Raw genomic sequence first — 12,880 nt, 5'->3', positions numbered from 1 at the left:
GTGCTGGCCTTGTTTAAATGCCAATGATGTTGTTGTCACTAAAGCCAAGGTCTTTCACAGCCCCGGTGGCCTAATGGATAAGGCACTGGCCTCCTAAGCCAGGGATTGTGGGTTCGAGTCCCATCTGGGGTGGTTTACAGCAGAGTGGTGCAGCGGAAGCGTGCTGGGCCCATAACCCAGAGGTCGATGGATTGAAACCATCCTCTGCTAAGACTGCTTCACTTATGTATATGTTTTATCCCAAACAAAGAGCAACTTCCACATCCTGCTTGTTCGTTCAGAAAATCTGTGGGTACTTCTCAATATCCTTCCTCGTCTCCTCGCTCCTCCGTCCTCCATCCTATGACCCGGAAACCAATCAAGCACAGCCATCTTGAAGGACATCTCAATTCTCTAATTGCACCGCGAGGAGTCGAGGATCGAGGAGTGAGGAGGCTTTCAGAGGAGTTATGAGCAAGGATACACAGGTGTATCCTATACGGAAGTGTTTTATTGACTAAACGTGACGCACGTATACATTCTCCTCCCCCTTGACATGGGTCATAATAATTTGAATTTATACTTTACCTTTGCAGTTTATATAAACCACACATCTCACATATTTCAGGAGGGTATCTTGCTTTATTATTATTCATTATGAATTTCTTAAATAAACAAGCTTCAACAACATAAGGGAAGATCCTTTGAGCGCTACTGATGACGCTGTGAAGTGACATTCGAGTGAGCAAGTATTCCAATGCCAATGATGTTTTTGTCACTTATGTACATGTTTTATCCCAAACAAAGAGCAACTTCCACATCCTGCTTGTTTGTTTCAGAAAATCTGTGAGTTTGTGTGTGTATACCCTGTTCAAATGCGTCATTGACTAAGCTACCTGAAGGACAAATAGTAGGGCAAGCGAATCTTGTCCCAATGGCCTGTCGAAGTAGTCTTTCATCCGGATTACTTTGTGTGCTGGCCTTGTTTAAATGCCAATGATGTTGTTGTCACTAAAGCCAAGGTCTTTCACAGCCCCGGTGGCCTAATGGATAAAGCACTGGCCTCCTAAGCCAGGGATTGTGGGTTCGAGCCCCATCTGGGGTGGTTTACAGCAGAGTGGCGCAGCGGAAGCGTGCTGGGCCCATAACCCAGAGGTCGATGGATCGAAACCATCCTCTGCTAAGACTGCTTTACTTATGTACATGCTTTATCCCAATCAAAGACCAACTTCCACATCCTGCTTGTTCGTTCAGTAAATCTGTGTGTTCGTGTTTGCATGCCCTGTTCAAACTCCTCATTGACTAAGGCACCTGAATGAGATGGACAATTAGTAGGGCAAGCGAATCGTGTCCCAGTGGCCTGTCAGGTAGTTGTTCATCCGGATTACTTTGTGTGCTGGCCTTGTTTAAATGCCAATGATGTTGTTGTCACTAAAGCCAAGGTCTTTCACAGCCCCGGTGGCCTAATGGGAAAGGCACTGGCCTCCTAAGACAGGAATTGTTGGTCCGTTTCCGATCTGATGTGGATTAAAGCAGATTGGCGCAGCGGAAGCGTGCTGGGCCCATAACCCAGAGGTCGATGGATCGAAACCATCCTCTGCTAAGACTGCTTCACATATGTATATGTTTTATCCCAAACAAAGAGCAACTTCCACATCCTGCTTGTTCGTTTCAGAAAATCTGTGAGTTTGTGCGTGTATACCCTGTTCAAATGCGTCACTGACTAAGCTACCTGAAGGACAATTAGTAGGGCAAGCGAATCGTGTCCCAGTGGCCTGTCGAAGTAGTTGTTCATCCGGATTACTTTGTGTGCTGGCCTTGTTTAAATGCCAATGTTGTTGTTGTCACTTAAGCCAAGGTCTTTCATAGCCCCGGTGGCCTAATGGATAAGGCACTGGCCTCCTAAGCCAGGGATTGTGGGTTCGAGTCCCATCTGGGGTGGTTTGCAGCGGAAGCGTGCTGGGCCCATAACCCAGAGGTCGATGGATCGTAACCATCCTCTGCTAAGACTGCTTTACTTATGTACATGTTTTATCCCAATCAAAGACCAACTTCCACATCCTGCTTGTTCGTTCAGTAAATCTGTGTGTTTGTGTTTGCATGCCCTGTTCAAACTCCTCATTGACTAAGGCACCTGAATGAGATGGACAATTAGTAGGGCAAGCGAATCGTGTCCCAGTGGCCTGTCAGGTAGTTGTTCATCCGGATTACTTTGTGTGCTGGCCTTGTTTAAATGCCAATGATGTTGTTGTCACTAAAGCCAAGGTCTTTCACAGCCCCGGTGGCCTAATGGATAAGGCACTGGCCTCCTAAGACAGGAATTGTGGGTCCGTTTCCGATCTGACGTGGATTACAGCAGAGTGGCGCAGCGGAAGCGTGCTGGGCCCATAACCCAGAGGTCGATGGATCGAAACCATCCTCTCCTAAGACTGCTTCACTTATGTATATGTTTTATCCCAAACAAAGAGCAACTTCCACATCCTGCTTGTTCGTTTCTGAAAATCTGTGAGTTTGTGCGTGTATACCCTGTTCAAATGCGTCACTGACTAAGCTACCTGAAGGACAATTAGTAGGGCAAGCGAATCGTGTCCCAGTGGCCTGTCGAAGTAGTTGTTCATCCGGATTACTTTGTGTGCTGGCCTTGTTTAAATGCCAATGTTGTTGTTGTCACTTAAGCCAAGGTCTTTCATAGCCCCGGTGGCCTAATGGATAAGGCACTGGCCTCCTAAGACAGGAATTGTGGGTTCGTTTCCCATCTGGGGTGGTTTACAGCAGAGTGGCGCAGCGGAAGCGTGCTGGGCCCATAACCCAGAGGTCGATGCATCGAAACCATCCTCTGCTAAGACTGCTTCACTTATGTATATGTTTTATCCAAAACAAAGAGCAACTTCCACATCCTGCTTGTTCGTTCAGAAAATCTGTGGGTACTTCTCAATATCCTTCCTCGTCTCCTCGCTCCTCCGTCCTCCATCCTATGACCCGGAAACCAATCAAGCACAGCCATCTTGAAGGACATCTCAATTCTCTAATTGCACCGCGAGGAGTCGAGGATCGAGGAGTGAGGAGGCTTTCAGAGGAGTTATGAGCAAGGATACACTGGTGTATCCTATGCGGAAGTGTTTTATTGACTAAACGTGACGCACGTATACATTCTCCTCCCCCTTGACATCGGTTATAATAATTTGAATTTATACTTTACCTTTGCAGTTTATATAAACCACACATCTCACATATTTCAGGAGGGTATCTTGCTTTATTATTATTCATTATGAATTTCTTAAATAAACAAGCTTCAACAACATAAGGGAAGATCCTTTGAGCGCTACTGATGACGCTGTGAAGTGACATTCGAGTGAGCAAGTATTCCAATGCCAATGATGTTTTTGTCACTTATGTACATGTTTTATCCCGAACAAAGAGCAACTTCCACATCCTGCTTGTTCGTTTCAGAAAATCTGTGAGTTTGTGTGTGTATACCCTGTTCAAATGCGTCATTGACTAAGCTACCTGAAGGACAATTAGTAGGGCAAGCGAATCTTGTCCCAATGGCCTGTCGAAGTAGTCGTTCATCCGGATTACTTTGTGTGCTGGCCTTGTTTAAATGCCAATGATGTTGTTGTCACTAAAGCCAAGGTCTTTCACAGCCCCGGTGGCCTAATGGATAAGGCACTGGCCTCCTAAGCCAGGGATTGTGGGTTCGAGTCCCATCTGGGGTGGTTTACAGCAGAGTGGCGCAGCGGAAGCGTGCTGGGCCCATAACCCAGAGGTCGATGGATCGAAACCATCCTCTCCTAAGACTGCTTCACTTATGTATATGTTTTATCCCAAACAAAGAGCAACTTCCACATCCTGCTTGTTCGTTCAGAAAATCTGTGAGTTTGTGAGTGTGTGCCCTGTTCAAATGCGTCATTGACTAAGCTACCTGAAGGACATTAGTAGGGCAAGCGAATCGTGTCCCAGTGGCCTGTCGAAGTAGTCGTTCATCCAGATTACTTTGTGTGCTGGCCTTGTTTAAATGCCAATGATGTTGTTGTCACTAAAGCCAAGGTCTTTCACAGTTTTATCCCAAAAAAGAGCAACTTCCACATCCTGCTAGTTCGTTCAGAACAATCTGGGTTGGTTTACAGCAGAGTGCCGCAGCGGAGGCGTGCTGGGCCCATGACCCAGAGGTCGATGGATCGAAACCATCCTCTGCTAAGACTGCTTTACTTATGTACATGTTTTATCCCAAACAAAGAGTGAAGTGGTTTTCAATCTTTCCGGAAAATAACTTCGCAGAGATCTTTGATGCCAGAAATAATTAGACTTTATTTTCGAACGCCGTTCCGTTCCATAGAACGGCGCTCTAACGCTCTGGCTCTCCGGCCCACTGGCCCTCTGGCCTTCCAGCGCGCTCCCGAGTATATTTTGGTTCAGAGTTATTTACATAAATCTTCTTCCAAAGAAGGTAGCACACCCTATAGATAGTTTTGGGTAAAGGTCTTTTACCATGTGACTTCTCGGAATAGAATTTTCTGCAGCAAACAACATTCCATTCAAGGTCTTTCACATACACAGAGGAAATCCAAAGTCACAGACAGAAGAAATAATTGTGTCCAAATATATAGCTAAATTACTTGTTTTCTAAATAATAAAATCTTCAACAAGAGCAACTTCCACATCCTGCTTGTTTGTTCAGAAAATCTGTGTGTTTGCCCTGTTCAAACTCCTCATTGTCTAAGCCACCTGAATGAGATGGACAATTAGTAGGGCAAGCGAATCTTGTCCCAGTGGCCTGTCGAAGTAGTCGTTCATCCGGATTACTTTGTGTGCTGGCCTTGTTTAAATGCCAATGATGTTGTTCTCACTAAAGCCAAAGTAATGGGGGCACATGAACACAGGTCTTTCAGAGCCCCGGTGGCCTAATGGATAAGGCACTGGCCTCCTAAGACAGAAATTGCCTAAGACAACCCAGAGGTCGATGGATCGAAACCATCCTCTGCTAAGACTGCTTTACTTATGTACATGTTTTATCCCAAACAAAGAGCAACTTCCACATCCTGCTTGTTCGTTCAGAAAAAATGTCTGTTTGTGTGTGCATGCCCTGTTCAAACTCCTCATTGACTAAGTCACGTGAATGAGATGGACAATTAGTAGGGCAAGCGAATCGTGTCCCAGTGGCCTGTCTAAGTAATTGTTCATCCGGATTAATTTGTGTGCTGGCCTTGTTTACATGCCAATGATGTTTTTGTCACTTATGTACATGTTTTATCCCAAACAAAGAGCAACTTCCACATCCTGCTTGTTCGTTTCAGAAAATCTGTGAGTTTGTGTGTGTATACCCTGTTCAAATGAGTCATTGACTAAGCTACCTGAAGGACAATTAGTAGGGCAAGCGAATCTTGTCCAAATGGCCTGTCGAAGTAGTCGTTCATCCGGATTACTTTGTGTGCTGGCCTTGTTTAAATGCCAATGATGTTGTTGTCACTAAAGCCAAGGTCTTTCACAGCCCTGGTGGCCTAATGGATAAGGCACTGGCCTCCTTAGCCAGGGATTTTGGGTTCGAGTCCCATCTGGGGTGGTTTACAGCAGAGTGGCGCAGCGGAAGCGTGCTGGGCCCATAACCCAGAGGTCGATGTATCGTAACCATCCTCTGCTAAGACTGCTTTACTTATGTACATGTTTTATCCCAATCAAAGACCAACTTCCACATCCTGCTTGTTCGTTCAGTAAATCTGTGTGTTTGTGTGTGCATGCCCTGTTCAAACTCCTCATTGACTAAGGCACCTGAATGAGATGGACAATTAGTAGGGCAAGCGAATCGTGTCCCAGTGGCCTGTCAGGTAGTTGTTCATCCGGATTACTTTGTGTGCTGGCCTTGTTTAAATGCCAATGATGTTGTTGTCACTAAACCCAAGGTCTTTCACAGCCCCGGTGGCCGAATGGATAAGGCACTGGCCTCCTAAGACAGGAATTGTGGGTCCGTTTCCGATCTGATTTGGTTTACAGCAGAGTGGCGCAGCGGAAGCGTGCTGGGCCCATAACCCAGAGGTCGATGGATCGAAACCATCCTCTGCTAAGACTGTTTCACTTATGTATATGTTTTATCCCAAACAAAGAGCAACTTCCACATCCTGCTTGTTCGTTTCAGAAAATCTGTGAGTTTGTGCGTGTATACCCTGTTCAAATGCGTCACTGACTAAGCTACCTGAAGGACAATTAGTAGGGCAAGCGAATCTTGTCCCAATGGCCTGTCGAAGTAGTCGTTCATCCGGATTACTTTGTGTGCTGGCCTTGTTTAAATGCCAATGATGTTGTTGTCACTAAAGCCAAGGTCTTTCACAGCCCCGGTGGCCTAATGGATAAGGCACTGGCCTCCTAAGCCAGAGATTGTGGGTCCTAGTCCCATCTGGGGTGGTTTACAGCAGAGTGGCGCAGCGGAAGCATGCTGGGCCCATAACCCAGAGGTCGATGGATCGAAACCATCCTCTGCTAAGACTGCTTTATTTATGTACATCTTATATCCCAATCAAAGACCAACTTCCACATCCTGCTTGTTCGTTCAGAAAATCTGTGTGTTTGTGTGCGCATGCCCTGTTCAAACTCCTCATTGACTAAGCCACCTGAATGAGATGGACAATTAGTAGGGCAAGCGAATCGTGTCCCAGTGGCCTGTCGAAGTAGTTGTTAATTCGGATTACTTTGTGTGCTGGCCTTGTTTAAATGCCAATGTTGTTGTTGTCACTTAAGCCAAGGTCTTTCATAGCCCCGGTGGCCTAATGGATAAGGCACTGGCCTCCTAAGACAGGAATTGTGGGTTCGTTTCCGATCTAATGTGGATAACAGCAGAGTGGCGCAGCGGAAGCGTGCTGGGCCCATAACCCAGAGGTCGATGGATCGAAACCATCCTCTGCTAAGAATGCTTTACTTATGGACATGTTTCATCACAAACAAAGAGCAACTTCCACATCCTGCTTGTTCGTTCAGAAAATCTGTGTGTTTGTGTGTGCATGCCCTGTTCAAACTCCTCATAGACTAAGCCACGTGAATGAGATAGACAAATAGTAGGGCAAGCAAATCGTGTCCCAGTGGCCTGTCGAAGTAGTTGTTCATCCGGATTACTTTGTGTGCTGGCCTTGTTTAAATGCCAATGATGTTGTTGTCACTAAAGCCAAGGTCTTTCACAGCCCCGGTGGCCTAATGGATAAGGCACTGGCCTCCTAAGACAGGAATTGTGGGTTCGTTTCCGATCTGATGTGGCTTGCAGCGGAAGCGTGCTGGGCCCATAACCCAGAGGTCGATGGATCGAAACCATCCTCTGCTAAGACTGCTTTACTTATGTACATGTTTTATCCCAAACACAGAGCAACTTCCACATCCTGCTTGTTCGTTCAGAAAATCTGTGAGTTTGTGTGTGTGTGCCCTGTTCAAATGCGTCATTGACTAAGCTACCTGAAGGACAATTAGTAGGGCAAGCGAATCGTGTCCCAGTGGCCTGTCGAAGTAGTCGTTCATCCAGATTACTTTGTGTGCTGGCCTTGTTTAAATGCCAATGATGTTTTTGTCACTTATGTACATGTTTTATCCCAAACAAAGAGCAACTTCCACATCCTGCTTGTTCGTTTCAGAAAATCTGTGAGTTTGTGTGTGTATACCCTGTTCAAATGCGTCATTGACTAAGCTACCTGAGGGACAATTAGTAGGGCAAGCGAATCTTGTCCCAATGGCCTGTCGAAGTAGTCGTTCATCCGGATTACTTTGTGTGCTGGCCTTGTTGAAATGCCAATGATGTTGTTGTCACTAAAGCCAAGGTCTTTCACAGCCCCGGTGGCCTAATGGATAAGGCACTGGCCTCCTAAGTCAGGGATTGTGGGTTCGAGTCCCATCTGGGGTGGTTTACAGCAGAGTGGCGCAGCGGAAGCGTGCTGGGCCCATAACCCAGAGGTCGATGGATCGTAACCATCCTCTGCTAAGACTGCTTTACTTATGTACATGCTTTATCCCAATCAAAGACCAACTTCCACATCCTGCTTGTTCGTTCAGTAAATCTGTGTGTTTGTGTTTGCATGCCCTTTTCAAACTCCTCATTGACTAAGGCACCTGAATGAGATGGACAATTAGTAGGGCAAGCGAATCGTGTCCCAGTGGCCTGTCAGGTAGTTGTTCATCCGGATTACTTTGTGTGCTGGCCTTGTTTAAATGCCAATGATGTTGTTGTCACTAAAGCCAAGGTCTTTCACAGCCCCGGTGGCCTAATGGGAAAGGCACTGGCCTCCTAAGACAGGAATTGTGGGTTCGTTTCCAATCTGATGTGGATTAAAGCAGAGTGGCGCAGCGGAAGCGTGCTGGGCCCATAACCCAGAGGTCGATGGATCGAAACCATCCTCTGCTAAGACTGCTTCACATATGTATATGTTTTATCCCAAACAAAGAGCAACTTCCACATCCTGCTTGTTCGTTTCAGAAAATCTGTGAGTTTGTGCGTGTATACCCTGTTCAAATGCGTCACTGACTAAGCTACCTGAAGGACAATTAGTAGGGCAAGCGAATCGTGTCCCAGTGGCCTGTCGAAGTAGTTGTTCATCCGGATTACTTTGTGTGCTGGGGCCTATACCATGAAGCCGGTTTAGGTGGCTAGCCTGCTATGTTTCAGTTTAGTTTGCGTCAACCCTGGGTTTTAGGGACCATGAAAGTGGTTTGGCTTTTAGCAGTGTTCATCGCCATAGTAACTTACGCTACACGGCTAACCTGGTCCGGGGCAGGTTATGTTCTAGGTAAGAGGTTGCAAACTGAACTTGGACCAATCAGCTGTGAGCAAAGTGACACATGTCTGATGCCATAAAGTCACTCCACCTGATTCTACTCCAAATTAAAGATCACTACATAGCAAATGATTTTTAAAGACTAAATCGTCTAGTTTTTAGTGATGCTTATTTAGAATAATAAATTTGTATGATTTAGATGTTATTTAGGCCTATGTAATTATTATACCCTTAATCAATCGCAGATGTACAATTTTAGTTCATCAATTCTTATTATGCAGTTTAAATGAATATATATATATATAAAGGTAATATAAATACACTTTAGCATCAATAGATGAAGCTATAAAATAACTACATGTGAGCTTAAATGTTCAATTCTCTCTATACCTTTATCAGCTGTATAAAATAACTTCACAACTTTTACTTGCACTGATATACAGTAGCGAGACTTTTTCTTTTAGTTGTCCTCTTTCATAGACAGCTGTTTTCTTCTTGCTGTGTAAACTTGTTTAAATTCGTACTATTTTAATACTTTTATTTAATAAGTGAATTGCGCTGCTTCTCTCGTGAGAAATTAATCTCAGTTTCACTCTCTCTCAACATGTGATTGGCCGTTCACTACTGATGTCACACTTAAACTCCTAAACTCAGGATCAAAGCCTGGGTTGACAGAGAAAGTTGATGATCGGCATCATGGTACCAACAAAGCCTGATTGGATTGGTTTGGTTTTGTCAACTCTAAACTAATCCTGTAACCCTGAGTTTGTTCAACTACCATCATGGTACAGGCCCCTGGCCTTGTTTAAATGCCAATGTTGTTGTTGTCACTTAAGCCAAGGTCTTTCATAGCCCCGGTGGCCTAATGGATAAGGCACTGGCCTCCTAAGACAGGAATTGTGGGTTCGTTTCCGATCTGATGTGGATAACAGCAGAGTGGCGCAGCGGAAGCGTGCTGGGCCCATAACCCAGAGGTCGATGGATCGAAACCATCCTCTGCTAAGACTGCTTTACTTATGTACATGTTTTATCCCAAACACAGAGCAACTTCCACATCCTGCTTGTTCGTTCAGAAAATCTGTGAGTTTGTGTGTGTGTGCCCTGTTCAAATGCGTCATTGACTAAGCTACCTGAAGGACAATTAGTAGGGCAAGCGAATCGTGTCCCAGTGGCCTGTCGAAGTAGTCGTTCATCCAGATTACTTTGTGTGCTGGCCTTGTTTAAATGCCAATGATGTTGTTGTCACTAAAGCCAAGGTCTTTCACAGTTTTATCCCAAAAAAAGAGCAACTTCCACATCCTGCTAGTTCGTTCAGAACAATCTGGGTTGGTTTACAGCAGAGTGGACCCAGAGGTCGATGGATCGAAACCATCCTCTGCTAAGACTGCTTTACTTATGTACATGTTGTATCCCAAACAGAGAGTGAAGTGGTTTTCAATCTTTCCGAAAAATAACTTCGCAGAGATCTTTGATGCCAGAAATAATTAGACTTTATTTTCGAACGCCGTTCCGTTCCATAGAACGGCGCTCTAACGCTCTGGCTCTCCGGCCCACTGGCCCTCTGGCCTTCCAGCGCGCTCCCGAGTATATTTTGGTTCAGAGTTATATACATAAATCTTCTTCCAAAGAAGGTAGCACACCCTATAGATAGTTTTGGGTAAAGGTCTTTTACCATGTGACCTCTCGGAATAGAATTTTCTGCAGCAAACAACATTCCATTCAAGGTCTTTCACATACACAGAGGAAATCCAAAGTCACAGACAGAAGAAATAATTGTGTCCAAATATATAGCTAAATTACTTGTTTTCTAAATAATAAAATCTTCAACAAGAGCAACTTCCACATCCTGCTTGTTTGTTCAGAAAATCTGTGTGTTTGCCCTGTTCAAACTCCTCATTGTCTAAGCCACCTGAATGAGATGGACAATTAGTAGGGCAAGCGAATCTTGTCCCAGTGGCCTGTCGAAGTAGTCGTTCATCCGGATTACTTTGTGTGCTGGCCTTGTTTAAATGCCAATGATGTTGTTGTCACTAAAGCCAAAGTAATGGGGGCACATGAACACAGGTCTTTCAGAGCCCCGGTGACCTAATGGATAAGGCACTGGCCTCCTAAGACAGAAATTGCCTAAGACAACCCAGAGGTCGATGGATCGAAACCATCCTCTGCTAAGACTGCTTTACTTATGTATATGTTTTATCCCAAACAAAGAGCAACTTCCACATCCTGCTTGTTCGTTCAGAAAATCTGTCTGTTTGTGTTTGCATGCCCTGTTCAAACTCCTCATTGACTAAGTCACGTGAATGAGATGGACAATTAGTAGGGCAAGCGAATCGTGTCCCAGTGGCCTGTCTAAGTAATTGTTCATCCGGATTAATTTGTGTGCTGGCCTTGTTTAAATGCCAATGATGTTTTTGTCACTTATGTACATGTTTTATCCCAAACAAAGAGCAACTTCCACATCCTGCTTGTTCGTTTCAGAAAATCTGTGAGTTTGTGTGTGTATAACCTGTTCAAATGCGTCATTGACTAAGCTACCTGAAGGACAATTAGTAGGGCAAGCGAATCTTGTCCCAATGGCCTGTCGAAGTAGTTGTTCATCCGGATTACTTTGTGTGCTGGCCTTGTTTAAATGCCAATGATGTTGTTGTCACTAAAGCCAAGGTCTTTCACAGCCCCGGTGGCCTAATGGATAAGGCACTGGCCTCCTAAGACAGGAATTGTGGGTTCGTTTCCCATCTGGTGTTGATTACAGCAGAGTGGCGCAGCGGAAGAGTGCTGGGCCCATAACCCAGAGGTCGATGGATCGAAACCATCCTCTGCTAAGACTGCTTCACTTATGTATATGTTTTATCCCAAACAAAGAGCAACTTCCACATCCTGCTTGTTCGTTTCAGAAAATCTGTGAGTTTGTGTGTGTATACTCTGTTCAAACTCCTCATTGACTAAGGCACCTGAATGAGATGGACAATTAGTAGGGCAAGCGAATCGTGTCCCAGTGGCCTGTCAGGTAGTTGTTCATCCGGATTACTTTGTGTGCTGGCCTTGTTTAAATGCCAATGATGTTGTTGTCACTAAAGCCAAGGTCTTTCACAGCCCCGTTGGCCTAATGGATAAGGCACTGGCCTCCTAAGACAGGAATTGTGGGTCCGTTTCCGATCTGATGTGGATTACAGCAGAGTGGCGCAGCGGAAGCGTGCTGGGCCCATAACCCAGAGGTCGATGGATTGAAACCATCCTCTGCTAAGACTGCTTCACTTATGTATATGTTTTATCCCAAACAAAGAGCAACTTCCACATCCTGCTTGTTCGTTTCAGAAAATCTGTGTGTTTGTGTGTGTATACTCTGTTCAAATGCGTCATTGACTAAGCTACCTGAAGGACAATTAGTAGGGCAAGCGAATCTTGTCCCAATGGCCTGTGGAAGTAGTCGTTCATCCGGATTACTTTGTGTGCTGGCCTTGTTTAAATGCCAATGATGTTGTTGTCACTAAAGCCAAGGTCTTTCACAGCCCCGGTGGCCTAATGGATAAGGCACTCTTCTCCTAAGCCAGGAATTCTGGGTTCGTTTCCCATCTGGTGTGGATTACAGCAGAGTGGCGCAGCGGGAGCGTGCTGGGCCCATAACCCAGAGGTCGATGGATCGAAACCATCCTCTGCTAAGACTGCTTTATTTATGTACATGTTTATCCCAAAAAAAGAACAACTTCCACATCCTGCTAGTTCGTTCAGAACGATCTGGGTTGGTTTACAGCAGAGTGCCGCAGCGGAGGCGTGCTGGGCCCATGACCCAGAGGTCGATGGATCGAAACCATCCTCTGCTAAGACTGCTTTACTTATGTACATGTTTTATCCCAAACAAAGAGTGAAGTGGTTTTCAATCTTTCCGAAAAATAACTTCGCAGAGATCTTTGATGCCAGAAATAATTAGACTTTATTTTCGAACGCCATTCCGTTCCATAGAACGGCGCTCTAACGCTCTGGCTCTCCGGCCCACTGGCCCTCTGGCCTTCCAGCGCGCTCCCGAGTATATTTTGGTTCAGAGTTATATACATAAATCTTCTTCCAAAGAAGGTAGCACACCCTATAGATAGTTTTGGGTAAAGGTCTTTTACCATGTGACCTCTCGGAATAGAATTTTCTGCAGTTTGTTCAGAAAATCT

At 45.2% G+C, this 12,880-nt stretch overlaps 5 non-coding genes across 5 annotated transcripts; all 5 read left to right on the top strand.

The window, feature by feature from the left end:
* The first annotated feature begins 59 nt into the window (after window positions 1-59).
* Window positions 60-132, top strand: trnar-ccu (transfer RNA arginine (anticodon CCU)). The gene has a single exon. It is a non-coding gene; the product is annotated as a tRNA-Arg (tRNA).
* An 879-nt stretch (window positions 133-1,011) lies between these two features.
* trnar-ccu (transfer RNA arginine (anticodon CCU)) lies at window positions 1,012-1,084 on the top strand. Its single transcript has one exon. It is a non-coding gene; the product is annotated as a tRNA-Arg (tRNA).
* Window positions 1,085-1,847: 763 nt separating this feature from the next.
* trnar-ccu (transfer RNA arginine (anticodon CCU)) lies at window positions 1,848-1,920 on the top strand. Its single transcript has one exon. It is a non-coding gene; the product is annotated as a tRNA-Arg (tRNA).
* A 1,702-nt stretch (window positions 1,921-3,622) lies between these two features.
* Window positions 3,623-3,695, top strand: trnar-ccu (transfer RNA arginine (anticodon CCU)). Its single transcript has one exon. It is a non-coding gene; the product is annotated as a tRNA-Arg (tRNA).
* A 4,084-nt stretch (window positions 3,696-7,779) lies between these two features.
* On the top strand, window positions 7,780-7,852 carry trnar-ccu (transfer RNA arginine (anticodon CCU)). The gene has a single exon. It is a non-coding gene; the product is annotated as a tRNA-Arg (tRNA).
* The last annotated feature ends 5,028 nt before the right edge of the window (window positions 7,853-12,880 follow it).

Source organism: Siphateles boraxobius, unplaced genomic scaffold (assembly GCF_051911475.1).
Source record: "Siphateles boraxobius isolate OS27281-9 unplaced genomic scaffold, OSU_SipBor_1 39, whole genome shotgun sequence".
In the NCBI taxonomy this organism is placed as follows: domain Eukaryota; kingdom Metazoa; phylum Chordata; class Actinopteri; order Cypriniformes; family Leuciscidae; genus Siphateles; species Siphateles boraxobius.
The sequence above is the reverse complement of the archived record's forward strand: the minus strand, read 5'-3'. Positions and strand labels throughout refer to the sequence as shown.